The following is a 19,113-nucleotide window of genomic DNA, read 5'->3' as shown; positions in this document are numbered from 1 at the left end:
GGGACTGTGCTTTCAAATATTAAGAGTTCATGCTTACAGAGCTCAGAATTGGTTTCTAAAGCCTTGGAATGACGAGAATAGTGTTTATGTTTACAATTAAGGAGGATTTGCTTTGGCGTTTTATTTGTGTGAATCAGTTAAAATGGTGACGATTCCGGTAAATACTTCTAAGCAAACTGTCTAATTTTGGTAAAACTGTTAAAATACACTATGATAGTGCACAGAAATGATTAAGAACGTGTAAGAAATACCTCAAGTACACGTAAATAGATTCTTACTACATTTACTGTCGTATTCAATCAAGGAGGTTTCCAGGGGAAAGCTGTGACATGACGAAAATACTGGTCGTATTTACAACTCCGGGTACTTCCGGTGGCGTTTTCACGGGACTGTTCTTTCAAATATTAAGAGTTCATGCTTACAGAGCTCAGAATTGGTGTCTAAAGCCTTGGAATGACGACAATAGTGCTTCTGTTTAAATTAAGGAGGATTGGCTTTGGCGTTTTGTTTGTGTGAATCAGTTAAAATGGTGACGATTCCCGTAAATACGTCTAAGGAAACTGTCTAATTTTGGTAAAACTGTTAAAATACACAATGATAGTTCCCAGAAACGATTAAAAACGTGTAAGAAACACCTCAAGTACACGTAAATAGATTCTTACTACATTTACTGTCGTATTCAATCACGGAGGTTTCCAGGGGAAAGCTGTGATATGACGAAAATACTGGTAGTATTTACAACTCCTGGTACTTCCGGTGGCGTTTTCAGGGGACTGTGCTTTCAAATATTAAGAGTTCATGCTTACAGAGCTCAGAATTGGTGTATAAAGCCTTGGAATGACGAGAATAGTGTTTCTGTTTACAATTAAGGAGGATTGGCTTTGGCGTTTTATTTGTGTGAATCAGCTAAAATGGTGACAATTCCGGTAAGTACGTCTCAGCAAAATGTCTAATTTTGGTAAAACTGTTAAAATACACAATGATATTTCCGAGAAATGATTAAAAACGTGTAAGAAACACCTCAAGTACACGTAAATAGATTCTTACTACATTTACTGTCCTATTCAATCACGGAGGTTTCCAGGTGAAAGCTGTGAAATGAGGAAAGTACTGGTAGTATTTACAACTCCGGGTACTTCCGGTGCCGTTTTCACGGGACTGTGCTTTCAAATATTAAGAGTTCATGCTTAAAGAGCTCAGAATTTTGGTAAAAGTGTGAAATGACGAAAATACTGGTAATATTTACAACTCCGGGTACTTCCGGTGGCGTTTTCAGGGGACTGTGCTTTCAAATATTAAGAGTTCATGCTTACGGAGCTCAGAATTGGTGTCTAAAGCCTTGGAATGATGAGAATAGTGTTTATGTTTACAATTAAGGAGAATTGGCTTTGGCGTTTTTTTGTGTGATTCAGTTAAAATGGTGACGATTCCGGTAAATACTTCTAAGCAAACTGTCTAATTTTGGTAAAACTGTTAAAATACACTATGATAGTGCCCAGAAATGATTAAGAACGTGTAAGAAATACCTCAACTACACGTAAATAGATTCTTACTACATTTACTGTCGTATTCAATCAAGGAGGTTTCCAGGGGAAAGCTGTGAAATGACGAAAATACTGGTCGTATTTACAACTCCGGGTACTTCCGGTGGCGTTTTCACGCGACTGTGCTTTCAAATATTAAGAGTTTATGCTTACACAGCTCAGAATTTTTGTAAAAGTGTGAAATGACGAAAATACTGGTAATATTTACAACTCCGGGTACTTCCGGTGGCGTTTTCACGGGACTGTGCTTTCAAATATTAAGAGTTCTTGCTTACAGAGCTCAGAATTGGTTTCTAAAGCCTTGGAATGACGAGAATAGTGTTTATGTTTACAATTAAGGAGGATTTGCTTTGGCGTTTTATTTGTGTGAATCAGTTAAAATGGTGACGATTCCGGTAAATACTTCTAAGCAAACTGTCTAATTTTGGTAAAAGTGTTAAAATACACTATGATAGTGCACAGAAATGATTAAGAACGTGTAAGAAATACCTCAAGTACACGTAAATAGATTCTTACTACATTTACTGTCGTATTCAATCACGGAGGTTTCCAGGGGAAAGCTGTGACATGACGAAAATACTGGTCGTATTTACAACTCCGGGTACTTCCGGTGGCGTTTTCACGGGACTGTTCTTTCAAATATTAAGAGTTCATGCTTACAGAGCTCAGAATTGGTGTCTAAAGCCTTGGAATGACGACAATAGTGCTTCTGTTTAAATTAAGGAGGATTGGCTTTGGCGTTTTGTTTGTGTGAATCAGTTAAAATGGTGACGATTCCCGTAAATACGTCTAAGGAAACTGTCTAATTTTGGTAAAACTGTTAAAATACACAATGATAGTTCCCAGAAACGATTAAAAACGTGTAAGAAACACCTCAAGTACACGTAAATAGATTCTTACTACATTTACTGTCGTATTCAATCACGGAGGTTTCCAGGGGAAAGCTGTGATATGACGAAAATACTGGTAGTATTTACAACTCCGGGTACTTCCGGTGGCGTTTTCAGGGGACTGTGCTTTCAAATATTAAGAGTTCATGCTTACAGAGCTCAGAATTGGTGTATAAAGCCTTGGAATGACGAGAATAGTGTTTCTGTTTACAATTAAGGAGGATTGGCTTTGGCGTTTTATTTGTGTGAATCAGTGGAAATGGTGACGATTCCGGTAAATACTTCAAAGCAAACTGTCTAATTTTGGTAAAACTGTTAAAATACACAATGATAGTTCCCAGAAATGATTAAGAACGTGTAAGAAACACCTCAAGTACACGTAAATAGATTCTTACTACATTTACTGTCGTATTCAATCACGGAGGTTTCCGGTGGAAAGCTGTGAAATGACGAAAATACTGGTAATATTTACAACTCCGGGTACGTCAGGTGGTGTTTTCACGGGATTGTGCTTTCAAATATTAAGAGTTCATGCTTACAGAGCTCAGAATTTTGGTAAAAGTGTGAAATGACGAAAATACTGGTAATATTTACAACTCCGGGTACTTCCGGTGGCGTTTTCACGGGACTGTGCTTTCAAATATTAAGAGTTCATGCTTACAGAGCTCAGAATTGGTTTCTAAAGCCTTGGAATGACGAGAATAGTGTTTATGTTTACAATTAAGGAGGATTTGCTTTGGCGTTTTATTTGTGTGAATCAGTTAAAATGGTGACGATTCCGGTAAATACTTCTAAGCAAACTGTCTAATTTTGGTAAAACTGTTAAAATACACTATGATAGTGCACAGAAATGATTAAGAACGTGTAAGAAATACCTCAAGTACACGTAAATAGATTCTTACTACATTTACTGTCGTATTCAATCACGGAGGTTTCCAGGGGAAAGCTGTGACATGACGAAAATACTGGTCGTATTTACAACTCCGGGTACTTCCGGTGGCGTTTTCACGGGACTGTTCTTTCAAATATTAAGAGTTCATGCTTACAGAGCTCAGAATTGGTGTCTAAAGCCTTGGAATGACGACAATAGTGCTTCTGTTTAAATTAAGGAGGATTGGCTTTGGCGTTTTGTTTGTGTGAATCAGTTAAAATGGTGACGATTCCCGTAAATACGTCTAAGGAAACTGTCTAATTTTGGTAAAACTGTTAAAATACACAATGATAGTTCCCAGAAACGGTTAAAAACGTGTAAGAAACACCTCAAGTACACGTAAATAGATTCTTACTACATTTACTGTCGTATTCAATCACGGAGGTTTCCAGGGGAAAGCTGTGATATGACGAAAATACTGGTAATATTTACAACTCCGGGTACTTCCGGTGGCGTTTTCAGGGGACTGTGCTTTCAAATATTAAGAGTTCATGCTTACAGAGCTCAGAATTGGTGTCTAAAGCCTTGGAATGATGAGAATAGTGTTTATGTTTACAATTAAGGAGAATTGGCTTTGGCGTTTTTTTGTGTGATTCAGTTAAAATGGTGACGATTCCGGTAAATACTTCTAAGCAAACTGTCTAATTTTGGTAAAACTGTTAAAATACACTATGATAGTGCCCAGAAATGATTAAGAACGTGTAAGAAATACCTCAACTACACGTAAATAGATTCTTACTACATTTACTGTCGTATTCAATCACGGAGGTTTCCAGGGGAAAGCTGTGAAATGACGAAAATACTGGTCGTATTTACAACTCCGGGTACTTCCGGTGGCGTTTTCACGCGACTGTGCTTTCAAATATTAAGAGTTTATGCTTACACAGCTCAGAATTTTTGTAAAAGTGTGAAATGACGAAAATACTGGTAATATTTACAACTCCGGGTACTTCCGGTGGCGTTTTCACGGGACTGTGCTTTCAAATATTAAGAGTTCATGCTTACAGAGCTCAGAATTGGTTTCTAAAGCCTTGGAATGACGAGAATAGTGTTTATGTTTACAATTAAGGAGGATTTGCTTTGGCGTTTTATTTGTGTGAATCAGTTAAAATGGTGACGATTCCGGTAAATACTTCTAAGCAAACACTCTAATTTTGGTAAAAGTGTTAAAATACACTATGATAGTGCACAGAAATGATTAAGAATGTGTAAGAAATACCTCAAGTACACGTAAATAGATTCTTACTACATTTACTGTCGTATTCAATCACGGAGGTTTCCAGGGGAAAGCTGTGACATGACGAAAATACTGGTCGTATTTACAACTCCGGGTACTTCCGGTGGCGTTTTCACGGGACTGTTCTTTCAAATATTAAGAGTTCATGCTTACAGAGCTCAGAATTGGTTTCTAAAGCCTTGGAATGACGAGAATAGTGTTTCTGTTTACAATTAAGGAGGATTGGCTTTGGCGTTTTATTTGTGTGAATCAGTTAAAATGGTGACGATTCCGGTAAGTACGTCTCAGCAAAATGTCTAATTTTGGTAAAACTGTTAAAATACACAATGATAGTTCCGAGAAATGATTAAAAACGTGTAAGAAACACCTCAAGTACACGTAAATAGATTCTTACTACATTTACTGTCCTGTTCAATCACGGAGGTTTCCAGGTGAAAGCTGTGAAATGAGGAAAGTACTGGTAGTATTTACAACTCCGGGTACTTCCGGTGGCGTTTTCAGGGGACTGTGCTTTCAAATATTAATAGTTCATGCTTAAAGAGCTCAGAATTGGTTTCTAAAGCCTTGGAATGATGAGAATATTGTTTATGTTTACAATTAAGGTGAATTGGCTTTGGCGTTTTTCTGTGTGATTCAGTGGAAATGGTGACGATTCCGGTAAATACTTCTAAGCAAACTGTCTAATTTTGGTAAAACTGTTAAAATACACAATGATAGTTCCCAGAAATGATTAAGAACGTGTAAGAAACACCTCAAGTACACGTAAATAGATTCTTACTACAGTTACTGTCCTATTCAATCACGGAGGTTTCCAGGTGAAAGCTGTGAAATGAGGAAAGTACTGGTAGTATTTACAACTCCGGGTACTTCCGGTGGCGTTTTCAGGGGACTGTGCTTTCAAATATTAATAGTTCATGCTTAAAGAGCTCAGAATTGGTTTCTAAAGCCTTGGAATGATGAGAATATTGTTTATGTTTACAATTAAGGAGAATTGGCTTTGGCGTTTTTTTGTGTGATTCAGTGGAAATGGTGACGATTCCGGTAAATACTTCTAAGCAAACTGTCTAATTTTGGTAAAACTGTTAAAATACACAATGATAGTTCCCAGAAATGATTAAGAACGTGCAAGAAACACCTCAAGTACACGTAAATAGATTCTTACTACATTTACTGTCGTATTCAATCACGGATGTTTCCGGTGGAAAGCTGTGAAATGACGAAAATACTGGTAATATTTACAACTCCGGGTACGTCAGGTGGTGTTTTCACGGGATTGTGCTTTCAAATATTAAGAGTTCATGCTTACAGAGCTCAGAATTTTGGTAAAAGTGTGAAATGACGAAAATACTGGTAATATTTACAACTCCGGGTACTTCCGGTGGCGTTTTCACGGGACTGTGCTTTCAAATATTAAGAGTTCATGCTTACAGAGCTCAGAATTGGTTTCTAAAGCCTTGGAATGACGAGAATAGTGTTTATGTTTACAATTAAGGAGGATTTGCTTTGGCGTTTTATTTGTGTGAATCAGTTAAAATGGTGACGATTCCGGTAAATACTTCTAAGCAAACTGTCTAATTTTGGTAAAACTGTTAAAATACACTATGATAGTGCACAGAAATGATTAAGAACGTGTAAGAAATACCTCAAGTACACGTAAATAGATTCTTACTACATTTACTGTCGTATTCAATCAAGGAGGTTTCCAGGGGAAAGCTGTGACATGACGAAAATACTGGTCGTATTTACAACTCCGGGTACTTCCGGTGGCGTTTTCACGGGACTGTTCTTTCAAATATTAAGAGTTCATGCTTACAGAGCTCAGAATTGGTGTCTAAAGCCTTGGAATGACGACAATAGTGCTTCTGTTTAAATTAAGGAGGATTGGCTTTGGCGTTTTGTTTGTGTGAATCAGTTAAAATGGTGACGATTCCCGTAAATACGTCTAAGGAAACTGTCTAATTTTGGTAAAACTGTTAAAATACACAATGATAGTTCCCAGAAACGGTTAAAAACGTGTAAGAAACACCGCAAGTACACGTAAATAGATTCTTACTACATTTACTGTCGTATTCAATCACGGAGGTTTCCAGGGGAAAGCTGTGATATGACGAAAATACTGGTAGTATTTACAACTCCTGGTACTTCCGGTGGCGTTTTCAGGGGACTGTGCTTTCAAATATTAAGAGTTCATGCTTACAGAGCTCAGAATTGGTGTATAAAGCCTTGGAATGACGAGAATAGTGTTTCTGTTTACAATTATGGAGGATTGGCTTTGGCGTTTTATTTGTGTGAATCAGCTAAAATGGTGACAATTCCGGTAAGTACGTCTCAGCAAAATGTCTAATTTTGGTAAAACTGTTAAAATACACAATGATATTTCCGAGAAATGATTAAAAACGTGTAAGAAACACCTCAAGTACACGTAAATAGATTCTTACTACATTTACTGTCCTATTCAATCACGGAGGTTTCCAGGTGAAAGCTGTGAAATGAGGAAAGTACTGGTAGTATTTACAACTCCGGGTACTTCCGGTGCCGTTTTCACGGGACTGTGCTTTCAAATATTAAGAGTTCATGCTTAAAGAGCTCAGAATTTTGGTAAAAGTGTGAAATGACGAAAATACTGGTAATATTTACAACTCCGGGTACTTCCGGTGGCGTTTTCAGGGGACTGTGCTTTCAAATATTAAGAGTTCATGCTTACAGAGCTCAGAATTGGTGTCTAAAGCCTTGGAATGATGAGAATAGTGTTTATGTTTACAATTAAGGAGAATTGGCTTTGGCGTTTTTTTGTGTGATTCAGTTAAAATGGTGACGATTCCGGTAAATACTTCTAAGCAAACTGTCTAATTTTGGTAAAACTGTTAAAATACACTATGATAGTGCCCAGAAATGATTAAGAACGTGTAAGAAATACCTCAACTACACGTAAATAGATTCTTACTACATTTACTGTCGTATTCAATCAAGGAGGTTTCCAGGGGAAAGCTGTGAAATGACGAAAATACTGGTCGTATTTACAACTCCGGGTACTTCCGGTGGCGTTTTCACGCGACTGTGCTTTCAAATATTAAGAGTTTATGCTTACACAGCTCAGAATTTTTGTAAAAGTGTGAAATGACGAAAATACTGGTAATATTTACAACTCCGGGTACTTCCGGTGGCGTTTTCACGGGACTGTGCTTTCAAATATTAAGAGTTCTTGCTTACAGAGCTCAGAATTGGTTTCTAAAGCCTTGGAATGACGAGAATAGTGTTTATGTTTACAATTAAGGAGGATTTGCTTTGGCGTTTTATTTGTGTGAATCAGTTAAAATGGTGACGATTCCGGTAAATACTTCTAAGCAAACTGTCTAATTTTGGTAAAAGTGTTAAAATACACTATGATAGTGCACAGAAATGATTAAGAACGTGTAAGAAATACCTCAAGTACACGTAAATAGATTCTTACTACATTTACTGTCGTATTCAATCACGGAGGTTTCCAGGGGAAAGCTGTGACATGACGAAAATACTGGTCGTATTTACAACTCCGGGTACTTCCGGTGGCGTTTTCACGGGACTGTTCTTTCAAATATTAAGAGTTCATGCTTACAGAGCTCAGAATTGGTGTCTAAAGCCTTGGAATGACGACAATAGTGCTTCTGTTTAAATTAAGGAGGATTGGCTTTGGCGTTTTGTTTGTGTGAATCAGTTAAAATGGTGACGATTCCCGTAAATACGTCTAAGGAAACTGTCTAATTTTGGTAAAACTGTTAAAATACACAATGATAGTTCCCAGAAACGATTAAAAACGTGTAAGAAACACCTCAAGTACACGTAAATAGATTCTTACTACATTTACTGTCGTATTCAATCACGGAGGTTTCCAGGGGAAAGCTGTGATATGACGAAAATACTGGTAGTATTTACAACTCCGGGTACTTCCGGTGGCGTTTTCAGGGGACTGTGCTTTCAAATATTAAGAGTTCATGCTTACAGAGCTCAGAATTGGTGTATAAAGCCTTGGAATGACGAGAATAGTGTTTCTGTTTACAATTAAGGAGGATTGGCTTTGGCGTTTTATTTGTGTGAATCAGTGGAAATGGTGACGATTCCGGTAAATACTTCAAAGCAAACTGTCTAATTTTGGTAAAACTGTTAAAATACACAATGATAGTTCCCAGAAATGATTAAGAACGTGTAAGAAACACCTCAAGTACACGTAAATAGATTCTTACTACATTTACTGTCGTATTCAATCACGGAGGTTTCCGGTGGAAAGCTGTGAAATGACGAAAATACTGGTAATATTTACAACTCCGGGTACGTCAGGTGGTGTTTTCACGGGATTGTGCTTTCAAATATTAAGAGTTCATGCTTACAGAGCTCAGAATTTTGGTAAAAGTGTGAAATGACGAAAATACTGGTAATATTTACAACTCCGGGTACTTCCGGTGGCGTTTTCACGGGACTGTGCTTTCAAATATTAAGAGTTCATGCTTACAGAGCTCAGAATTGGTTTCTAAAGCCTTGGAATGACGAGAATAGTGTTTATGTTTACAATTAAGGAGGATTTGCTTTGGCGTTTTATTTGTGTGAATCAGTTAAAATGGTGACGATTCCGGTAAATACTTCTAAGCAAACTGTCTAATTTTGGTAAAACTGTTAAAATACACTATGATAGTGCACAGAAATGATTAAGAACGTGTAAGAAATACCTCAAGTACACGTAAATAGATTCTTACTACATTTACTGTCGTATTCAATCAAGGAGGTTTCCAGGGGAAAGCTGTGACATGACGAAAATACTGGTCGTATTTACAACTCCGGGTACTTCCGGTGGCGTTTTCACGGGACTGTTCTTTCAAATATTAAGAGTTCATGCTTACAGAGCTCAGAATTGGTGTCTAAAGCCTTGGAATGACGACAATAGTGCTTCTGTTTAAATTAAGGAGGATTGGCTTTGGCGTTTTGTTTGTGTGAATCAGTTAAAATGGTGACGATTCCCGTAAATACGTCTAAGGAAACTGTCTAATTTTGGTAAAACTGTTAAAATACACAATGATAGTTCCCAGAAATGATTAAGAACGTGTAAGAAACACCTCAAGTACACCTAAATAGATTCTTACTACATTTACTGTCGTATTCAATCACGGAGGTTTCCAGGGGAAAGATGTGAAATGACGAAAATACTGGTAATATTTACAACTCCGGGTACGTCTGGTGGTGTTTTCACGGGATTGTGCTTTCAAATATTCAGAGTTCATGCTTACAGAGCTCAGAATTTTGGTAAAAGTGTGAAATGACGAAAATACTGGTAATATTTACAACTCCGGGTACTTCCGGTGGCGTTTTCAGGGGACTGTGCTTTCAAATATTAAGAGTTCATGCTTACAGAGCTCAGAATTGGTGTCTAAAGCCTTGGAATGACGAGAATAGTGTTTCTGTTTACAATTAAGGAGGATTGGCTTTGGCGTTTTATTTGTGTGAATCAGTTAAAATGGTGACGATTCCGGTAAGTACGTCTCAGCAAAATGTCTAATTTTGGTAAAACTGTTAAAATACACAATGATAGTTCCGAGAAATGATTAAAAACGTGTAAGAAACACCTCAAGTACACGTAAATAGATTCTTACTACATTTACTGTCCTGTTCAATCACGGAGGTTTCCAGGTGAAAGCTGTGAAATGAGGAAAGTACTGGTAGTATTTACAACTCCGGGTACTTCCGGTGGCGTTTTCAGGGGACTGTGCTTTCAAATATTAATAGTTCATGCTTAAAGAGCTCAGAATTGGTTTCTAAAGCCTTGGAATGATGAGAATATTGTTTATGTTTACAATTAAGGTGAATTGGCTTTGGCGTTTTTCTGTGTGATTCAGTGGAAATGGTGACGATTCCGGTAAATACTTCTAAGCAAACTGTCTAATTTTGGTAAAACTGTTAAAATACACAATGATAGTTCCCAGAAATGATTAAGAACGTGTAAGAAACACCTCAAGTACACGTAAATAGATTCTTACTACAGTTACTGTCCTATTCAATCACGGAGGTTTCCAGGTGAAAGCTGTGAAATGAGGAAAGTACTGGTAGTATTTACAACTCCGGGTACTTCCGGTGGCGTTTTCAGGGGACTGTGCTTTCAAATATTAATAGTTCATGCTTAAAGAGCTCAGAATTGGTTTCTAAAGCCTTGGAATGATGAGAATATTGTTTATGTTTACAATTAAGGAGAATTGGCTTTGGCGTTTTTTTGTGTGATTCAGTGGAAATGGTGACGATTCCGGTAAATACTTCTAAGCAAACTGTCTAATTTTGGTAAAACTGTTAAAATACACAATGATAGTTCCCAGAAATGATTAAGAACGTGTAAGAAACACCTCAAGTACACGTAAATAGATTCTTACTACATTTACTGTCGTATTCAATCACGGATGTTTCCGGTGGAAAGCTGTGAAATGACGAAAATACTGGTAATATTTACAACTCCGGGTACGTCAGGTGGTGTTTTCACGGGATTGTGCTTTCAAATATTAAGAGTTCATGCTTACAGAGCTCAGAATTTTGGTAAAAGTGTGAAATGACGAAAATACTGGTAATATTTACAACTCCGGGTACTTCCGGTGGCGTTTTCACGGGACTGTGCTTTCAAATATTAAGAGTTCATGCTTACAGAGCTCAGAATTGGTTTCTAAAGCCTTGGAATGACGAGAATAGTGTTTATGTTTACAATTAAGGAGGATTTGCTTTGGCGTTTTATTTGTGTGAATCAGTTAAAATGGTGACGATTCCGGTAAATACTTCTAAGCAAACTGTCTAATTTTGGTAAAACTGTTAAAATACACTATGATAGTGCACAGAAATGATTAAGAACGTGTAAGAAATACCTCAAGTACACGTAAATAGATTCTTACTACATTTACTGTCGTATTCAATCAAGGAGGTTTCCAGGGGAAAGCTGTGACATGACGAAAATACTGGTCGTATTTACAACTCCGGGTACTTCCGGTGGCGTTTTCACGGGACTGTTCTTTCAAATATTAAGAGTTCATGCTTACAGAGCTCAGAATTGGTGTCTAAAGCCTTGGAATGACGACAATAGTGCTTCTGTTTAAATTAAGGAGGATTGGCTTTGGCGTTTTGTTTGTGTGAATCAGTTAAAATGGTGACGATTCCCGTAAATACGTCTAAGGAAACTGTCTAATTTTGGTAAAACTGTTAAAATACACAATGATAGTTCCCAGAAACGATTAAAAACGTGTAAGAAACACCTCAAGTACACGTAAATAGATTCTTACTACATTTACTGTCGTATTCAATCACGGAGGTTTCCAGGGGAAGCTGTGATATGACGAAAATACTGGTAGTATTTACAACTCCGGGTACTTCCGGTGGCGTTTTCAGGGGACTGTGCTTTCAAATATTAAGAGTTCATGCTTACAGAGCTCAGAATTGGTGTATAAAGCCTTGGAATGACGACAATAGTGCTTCTGTTTACAATTAAGGAGGATTGGCTTTGGCGTTTTTTTGTGTGATTCAGTGGAAATGGTGACGATTCCGGTAAATACTTCTAAGCAAACTGTCTAATTTTGGTAAAACTGTTAAAATACACAATGATAGTTCCCAGAAATGATTAAGAACGTGTAAGAAACACCTCAAGTCCACGTAAATAGATTCTTACTACATTTACTGTCCTATTCAATCACGGAGGTTTCCAGGTGAAAGCTGTGAAATGAGGAAAATACTGGTAGTATTTACAACTCCGGGTACTTCCGGTGGCGTTTTCAGGGGACTGTGCTTTCAAATATTAATAGTTCATGCTTAAAGAGCTCAGAATTGGTTTCTAAAGCCTTGGAATGACGAGAATAGTGTTTATGTTTACAATTAAGGAGGATTGGCTTTGGCGTTTTATTTGTGTGAATCAGTTAAAATGGTGACGATTCCGGTAAATACTTCTAAGCAAACTGTCTAATTTTGGTAAAACTGTTAAAATACACTATGATAGTGCACAGAAATGATTAAGAACGTGTAAGAAATACCTCAAGTACACGTAAATAGATTCTTACTACATTTACTGTCGTATTCAATCACGGAGGTTTCCAGGGGAAAGCTGTGACATGACGAAAATACTGGTCGTATTTACAACTCCGGGTACTTCCGGTGGCGTTTTCACGGGACTGTTCTTTCAAATATTAAGAGTTCATGCTTACAGAGCTCAGAATTGGTGTCTAAAGCCTTGGAATGACGACAATAGTGCTTCTGTTTAAATTAAGGAGGATTGGCTTTGGCGTTTTGTTTGTGTGAATCAGTTAAAATGGTGACAATTCCCGTAAATACGTCTAAGGAAACTGTCTAATTTTGGTAAAACTGTTAAAATACACAATGATAGTTCCCAGAAATGATTAAAAACGTGTAAGAAACACCTCAAGTACACGTAAATAGATTCTTACTACATTTACTGTCGTATTCAATCACGGAGGTTTCCGGTGGAAAGCTGTGAAATGACGAAAATACTGGTAATATTTACAACTCCGGGTACTTCCGGTGGCGTTTTCATGGGACTGTGCTTTCAAATATTAAGAGTTCATGCTTACAGAGCTCAGAATTGGTTTCTAAAGCCTTGGAATGACGAGAATATTGTTTCTGTTTACAATTAAGGAGGATTGGCTTTGGCGTTTTGTTTGTGTGAATCAGTTAAAATGGTGACGATTGGGGTAAATACGTCTGAGCAAACTGTCTAATTTTGGTAAAACTGTTAAAATACGCTATGATACTTCCCAGAAATGATTAAAAACGTGTAAGAAACACCTCAAGTACACGTAAATAGATTCTTACTACATTTACTGTCGTATTCAATCACGGAGGTTTCCAGGGGAAAGCTGTGAAATGACGAAAATACTGGTCGTATTTACAACTCCGGTACTTCCGGTGGCGTTTTCAGGGGACTGTGCTTTCAAATATTAAGAGTTCATGCTTACAGAGCTCAGAATTGGTGTCTAAAGCCTTGGAATGACGACAATATTGTTTATGTTTACAATTAAGGAGAATTGGCTTCGGCGTTTTTTTGTGTGATTCAGTTGAAATGGTGACGATTCCCGTAAATACTTCTAAGCAAACTGTCTAATTTTGGTAAAACTGTTAAAATACACAATGATAGTTCCCAGAAATGATTAAGAACGTGTAAGAAACACCTCAAGTACACGTAAATAGATTCTTACTACATTTACTGTCGTACTCAATCACGGAGGTTTCCGGTGGAAAGCTGTGAAATGACGAAAATACTGGTAATATTTACAACTCCGGGTACTTCCGGTGGCGTTTTCACGGGATTGTGCTTTCAAATATTAAGAGTTCATGCTTACAGAGCTCAGAATTTTGGTAAAAGTGTGAAATGACGAAAATACTGGTAATATTTACAACTCCGGGTACTTCCGGTGTCGTTTTCATGGGACTGTGCTTTCAAATATTAAGAATTCATGCTTACAGAGCTCACAATTGGTTTCTAAAGCCTTGGAATGACGAGAATAGTGTTTATGTTTACAATTAAGGAGGATTGGCTTTGGCGTTTTATTTGTGTGAATCAGTTAAAATGGTGACGATTCCGGTAAATACTTCTAAGCAAACTGTCTAATTTTGGTAAAACTGTTAAAATACACTATGATAGTGCACAGAAATGATTAAGAACGTGTAAGAAATACCTCAAGTACACGTAAATAGATTCTTACTACATTTACTGTCGTATTCAATCACGGAGGTTTCCAGGGGAAAGCTGTGACATGACGAAAATACTGGTCGTATTTATAACTCCGGGTACTTCCGGTGGCGTTTTCACGGGACTGTTCTTTCAAATATTAAGAGTTCATGCTTACAGAGCTCAGAATTGGTGTCTAAAGCCTTGGAATGACGACAATAGTGCTTCTGTTTAAATTAAGGAGGATTGGCTTTGGCGTTTTGTTTGTGTGAATCAGTTAAAATGGTGACGATTCCCGTAAATATGTCTAAGGAAACTGTCTAATTTTGGTAAAACTGTTAAAATACACAATGATAGTTCCCAGAAATGATTAAAAACGTGTAAGAAACACCTCAAGTACACATAAATAGATTCTTACTACATTTTCTGTCGTATTCAATCACGGAGGTTTCCAGGGGAAAGCTGTGATATGACGAAAATACTGGTAGTATTTACAACTCCGGGTACTTCCGGTGGCGTTTTCATGGGACTGTGCTTTCAAATATTAAGAGTTCATGCTTACAGAGCTCAGAATTTTGGTAAAAGTGTGAAATGACGAAAATACTGGTAATATTTAAAACTCCGGGTACTTCCGGTGGCGTTTTCACGCGACTGTGCTTTCAAATATTAAGAGTTCATGCTTACAGAGCTCAGAATTGGTGTCTAAAGCCTTGGAATGACGAGAATAGTGTTTCTGTTTACAATTAAGGAGGATTGGCTTTGGCGTTTTATTTGTGTGAATCAGTTAAAATGGTGATGATTCCGGTAAGTACGTCTCAGCAAAATGTCTAATTTTGGTAAAACTGTTAAAATACACAATGATAGTTCCGAGAAATGATTAAAAACGTGTAAGAAACACCTCAAGTACACGTAAATAGATTCTTACTACATTTACTGTCCTATTCAATCACGGAGGTTTCCAGGTGAAAGCTGTGAAATGAGGAAAGTACTGGTAGTGTTTACAACTCCGGGTACTTCCGGTGGCGTTTTCAGGGGACTGTGCTTTCAAATATTAATAGTTCATGCTTAAAGAGCTCAGAATTGGTTTCTAAAGCCTTGGAATGACGAGAATATTGTTTATGTTTACAATTAAGGAGAATTGGCTTTGGCGTTTTTTTGTGTGATTCAGTGGAAATGGTGACGATTCCGGTAAATACTTCTAAGCAAACTGTCTAATTTTGGTAAAACTGTTAAAATACACAATGATAGTTCCCAGAAATGATTAAGAACGTGTAAGAAACACCTCAAGTACACGTAAATAGATTCTTACTACATTTACTGTCGTATTCAATCACGGAGGTTTCCGGTGGAAAGCTGTGAAATGACGAAAATACTGGTAATATTTACAACTCCGGGTACGTCCGGTGGTGTTTTCACGGGATTGTGCTTTCAAATATTAAGAGTTCATGCTTACAGAGCTCAGAATTTTGGTAAAAGTGTGAAATGACGAAAATACTGGTAATATTTACAACTCCGGGTACTTCCGGTGGCGTTTTCAGGGGACTGTGCTTTCAAATATTAAGAGTTCATGCTTACAGAGCTCAGAATTGGTGTCTAAAGCCTTGGAATAATGAGAATAGTGTTTATGGTTACAATTAAGGAGAATTGGCTTTGGCGTTTTTTTGTGTGATTCAGTTAAAATGTTGACGATTCCGGTAAATACTTCTAAGCAAATAGTCTAATTTTGGTAAAACTGTTAAAATAAACTATGATAGTGCCCAGAAATGATTAAGAACGTGTAAGAAATACCTCAACTACACGTAAATAGATTCTTACTACATTTACTGTCGTATTCAATCACGGAGGTTTCCAGCGGAAAGCTGTGAAATGATGAAAATACTGGTCCTATTTACAACTCCTGGTACTTCCGGTGGCGTTTTCACGCGACTGTGCTTTCAAATATTAAGAGTTCATGCTTACAGAGCTCAGAATTTTTGTAAAAGTGTGAAATGACGAAAATACTGGTAATATTTACAACTCCGGGTACTTCCGGTGGCGTTTTCACGGGACTGTGCTTTCAAATATTAAGAGTTCATGCTTACAGAGCTCAGAATTGGTGTCTAAAGCCTTGGAATGACGAGAATAGTGTTTATGTTTACAATTAAGGAGAATTGGCTTCGGCGTTTTTTTGTGTGATTCAGTTGAAATGGTGACGATTCCGGTAAATACTTCTAAGCAAACTGTCTAATTTTGGTAAAACTGTTAAAATACACAATGATAGTTCCCAGAAATGATTAAGAACGTGTAAGAAACACCTCAAGTACACGTAAATAAATTCTTACTACATTTACTGTCGTATTCAATCACGGAGGTTTCCGGTGGAAAGCTGTGAAATGACGAAAATACTGGTAATATTTACAACTCCGGGTACTTCCGGTGGCGTTTTCACGGGATTGTGCTTTCAAATATTAAGAGTTCATGCTTACAGAGCTCAGAATTTTGGTAAAAGTGTGAAATGACGAAAATACTGGTAATATTTACAACTCTGGGTACTTCCGGTTTCGTTTTCATGGGACTTTGCTTTCAAATATTAAGAATTCATGCTTACAGAGCTCACAATTGGTTTCTAAAGCCTTGGAATGACGAGAATAGTGTTTATGTTTACAATTAAGGAGGATTGGCTTTGGCGTTTTATTTGTGTGAATCAGTTAAAATGGTGACGATTCCGGTAAATACTTCTAAGCAAACTGTCTAATTTTGGTAAAACTGTTAAAATACACTATGATAGTGCACAGAAATGATTAAGAACGTGTAAGAAATACCTCAAGTACACGTAAATAGATTCTTACTACATTTACTGTCGTATTCAATCACGGAGGTTTCCAGGGGAAAGCTGTGACATGACGAAAATACTGGTCGTATTTACAACTCCGGGTACTTCCGGTGGCGTTTTCACGGGACTGTTCTTTCAAATATTAAGAGTTCATGCTTACAGAGCTCAGAATTGGTGTCTAAAGCCTTGGAATGACGACAATAGTGCTTCTGTTTAAATTAAGGAGAATTGGCTTCGGCGTTTTTTTGTGTGATTCAGTTGAAATGGTGACGATTCCCGTAAATACTTCTAAGCAAACTGTCTAATTTTGGTAAAACTGTTAAAATACACAATGATAGTTCCCAGAAATGATTAAGAACGTGTAAGAAACACCTCAAGTACACGTAAATAGATTCTTACTACATTTACTGTCGTATTCAATCACGGAGGTTTCCGGTGGAAAGCTGTGAAATGACGAAAATACTGGTAATATTTACAACTCCGGGTACTTCCGGTGGCGTTTTCACGGGACTGTGCTTTCAAATATTAAGAGTTCATGCTTACAGAGCTCAGAATTTTGGTAAAAGTGTGAAATGACGAAAATACTGGTAATATTTACAACTCCGGGTACTTCCGGTGTCGTTTTCATGGGACTGTGCTTTCAAATATTAAGATTTCATGCTTACAGAGCTCACAATTGGTTTCTAAAGCCTTGGAATGACGAGAATAGTGTTTATGTTTACAATTAAGGAGGATTGGCTTTGGCGTTTTATTTGTGTGAATCAGTTAAAATGGTGACGATTCCGGTAAATACTTCTAAGCAAACTGTCTAATTTTGGTAAAACTGTTAAAATACACTATGATAGTGCCCTGAAATGATTAAGAACGTGTAAGAAACACCTCAAGTACACGTAAATAGATTCTTACTACATTTACTGTCCTATTCAATCACGGAGGTGTCCAGGTGAAAGCTGTGAAATGACGAAAATACTAGTAGGATTTACAACTCCGGGTACTTCCGGTGGCGTTTTCAGGGGACTGTGCTTTGAAATATTAAGAGTTCATGCTTACAGAGCTCAGAATTGGTGTCTAAAGCCTTGGAATGATGAGAATAGTGTTTATGTTTACAATTAAGGAGAATTGGCTTTGGCGTTTTTTTGTGTGATTCAGTGGAAATGGTGACGATTCCCGTAAATACTTCTATGCAAACTGTCTAATTTTGGTAAAACTGTTAAAATACACAATGATCGTTCCCGGAAATGATTAAGAACGTGTAAGAAATATCTCAAGTACACGTAAATAGATTCTTACTACATTTACTGTCGTATTCAATCACGGAGGTTTCCGGTGGAAAGCTGTGAAATGACGAAAATACTGGTAATATTTACAACTCTGGGTACTTCCGGTGTCGTTTTCATGGGACTGTGCTTTCAAATATTAAGAGTTCATACTTACAGAGCTCAGAATTGGTTTCTAAAGCCTTGGAATGACGAGAATAGTGTTTATGTTTACAATTAAGGAGGATTGTCTTTGGCGTTTTATTTGTGTGAATCAGTTAAAATGGTGATGATTCCGGTAAATACTTCTAAGCAAACTGTCTAATTTTGGAAAAACTGTTAAAATACACTATGATAGTGCCCAGAAATGATTAAGAACGTGTAAGAAATACCTCAACTACACGTAAAGAGATTCTTACTACATTTACTGTCGTATTCAATCACGGAGGTTTCCAGGGGAAAGCTGTGATATGACAAAAATACTGATAGCATTTACAACTCCGGGTACTTCCGGTGGCGTTTTCACGGGACTGTGCTTTCAAATATTAAGAGTTCATGCTTACAGAGCTCAGAATTTTGGTAAAAGTGTGAAATGACGAAAATACTGGTAATATTTAAAACTCCGGGTACTTCCGGTGGCGTTTTCACGCGACTGTGCTTTCAAATATTAAGAGTTCATGCTTACAGAGCTCAGAATTGGTGTCTAAAGCCTTGGAATGACGAGAATAGTGTTTCTGTTTACAATTAAGGAGGATTGGCTTTGGCGTTTTATT

This window comes from Myotis daubentonii, chromosome 13 (assembly GCF_963259705.1).
Source record: "Myotis daubentonii chromosome 13, mMyoDau2.1, whole genome shotgun sequence".
NCBI lineage: Eukaryota > Metazoa > Chordata > Mammalia > Chiroptera > Vespertilionidae > Myotis > Myotis daubentonii.
The sequence above is the reverse complement of the archived record's forward strand: the minus strand, read 5'-3'. Positions refer to the sequence as shown.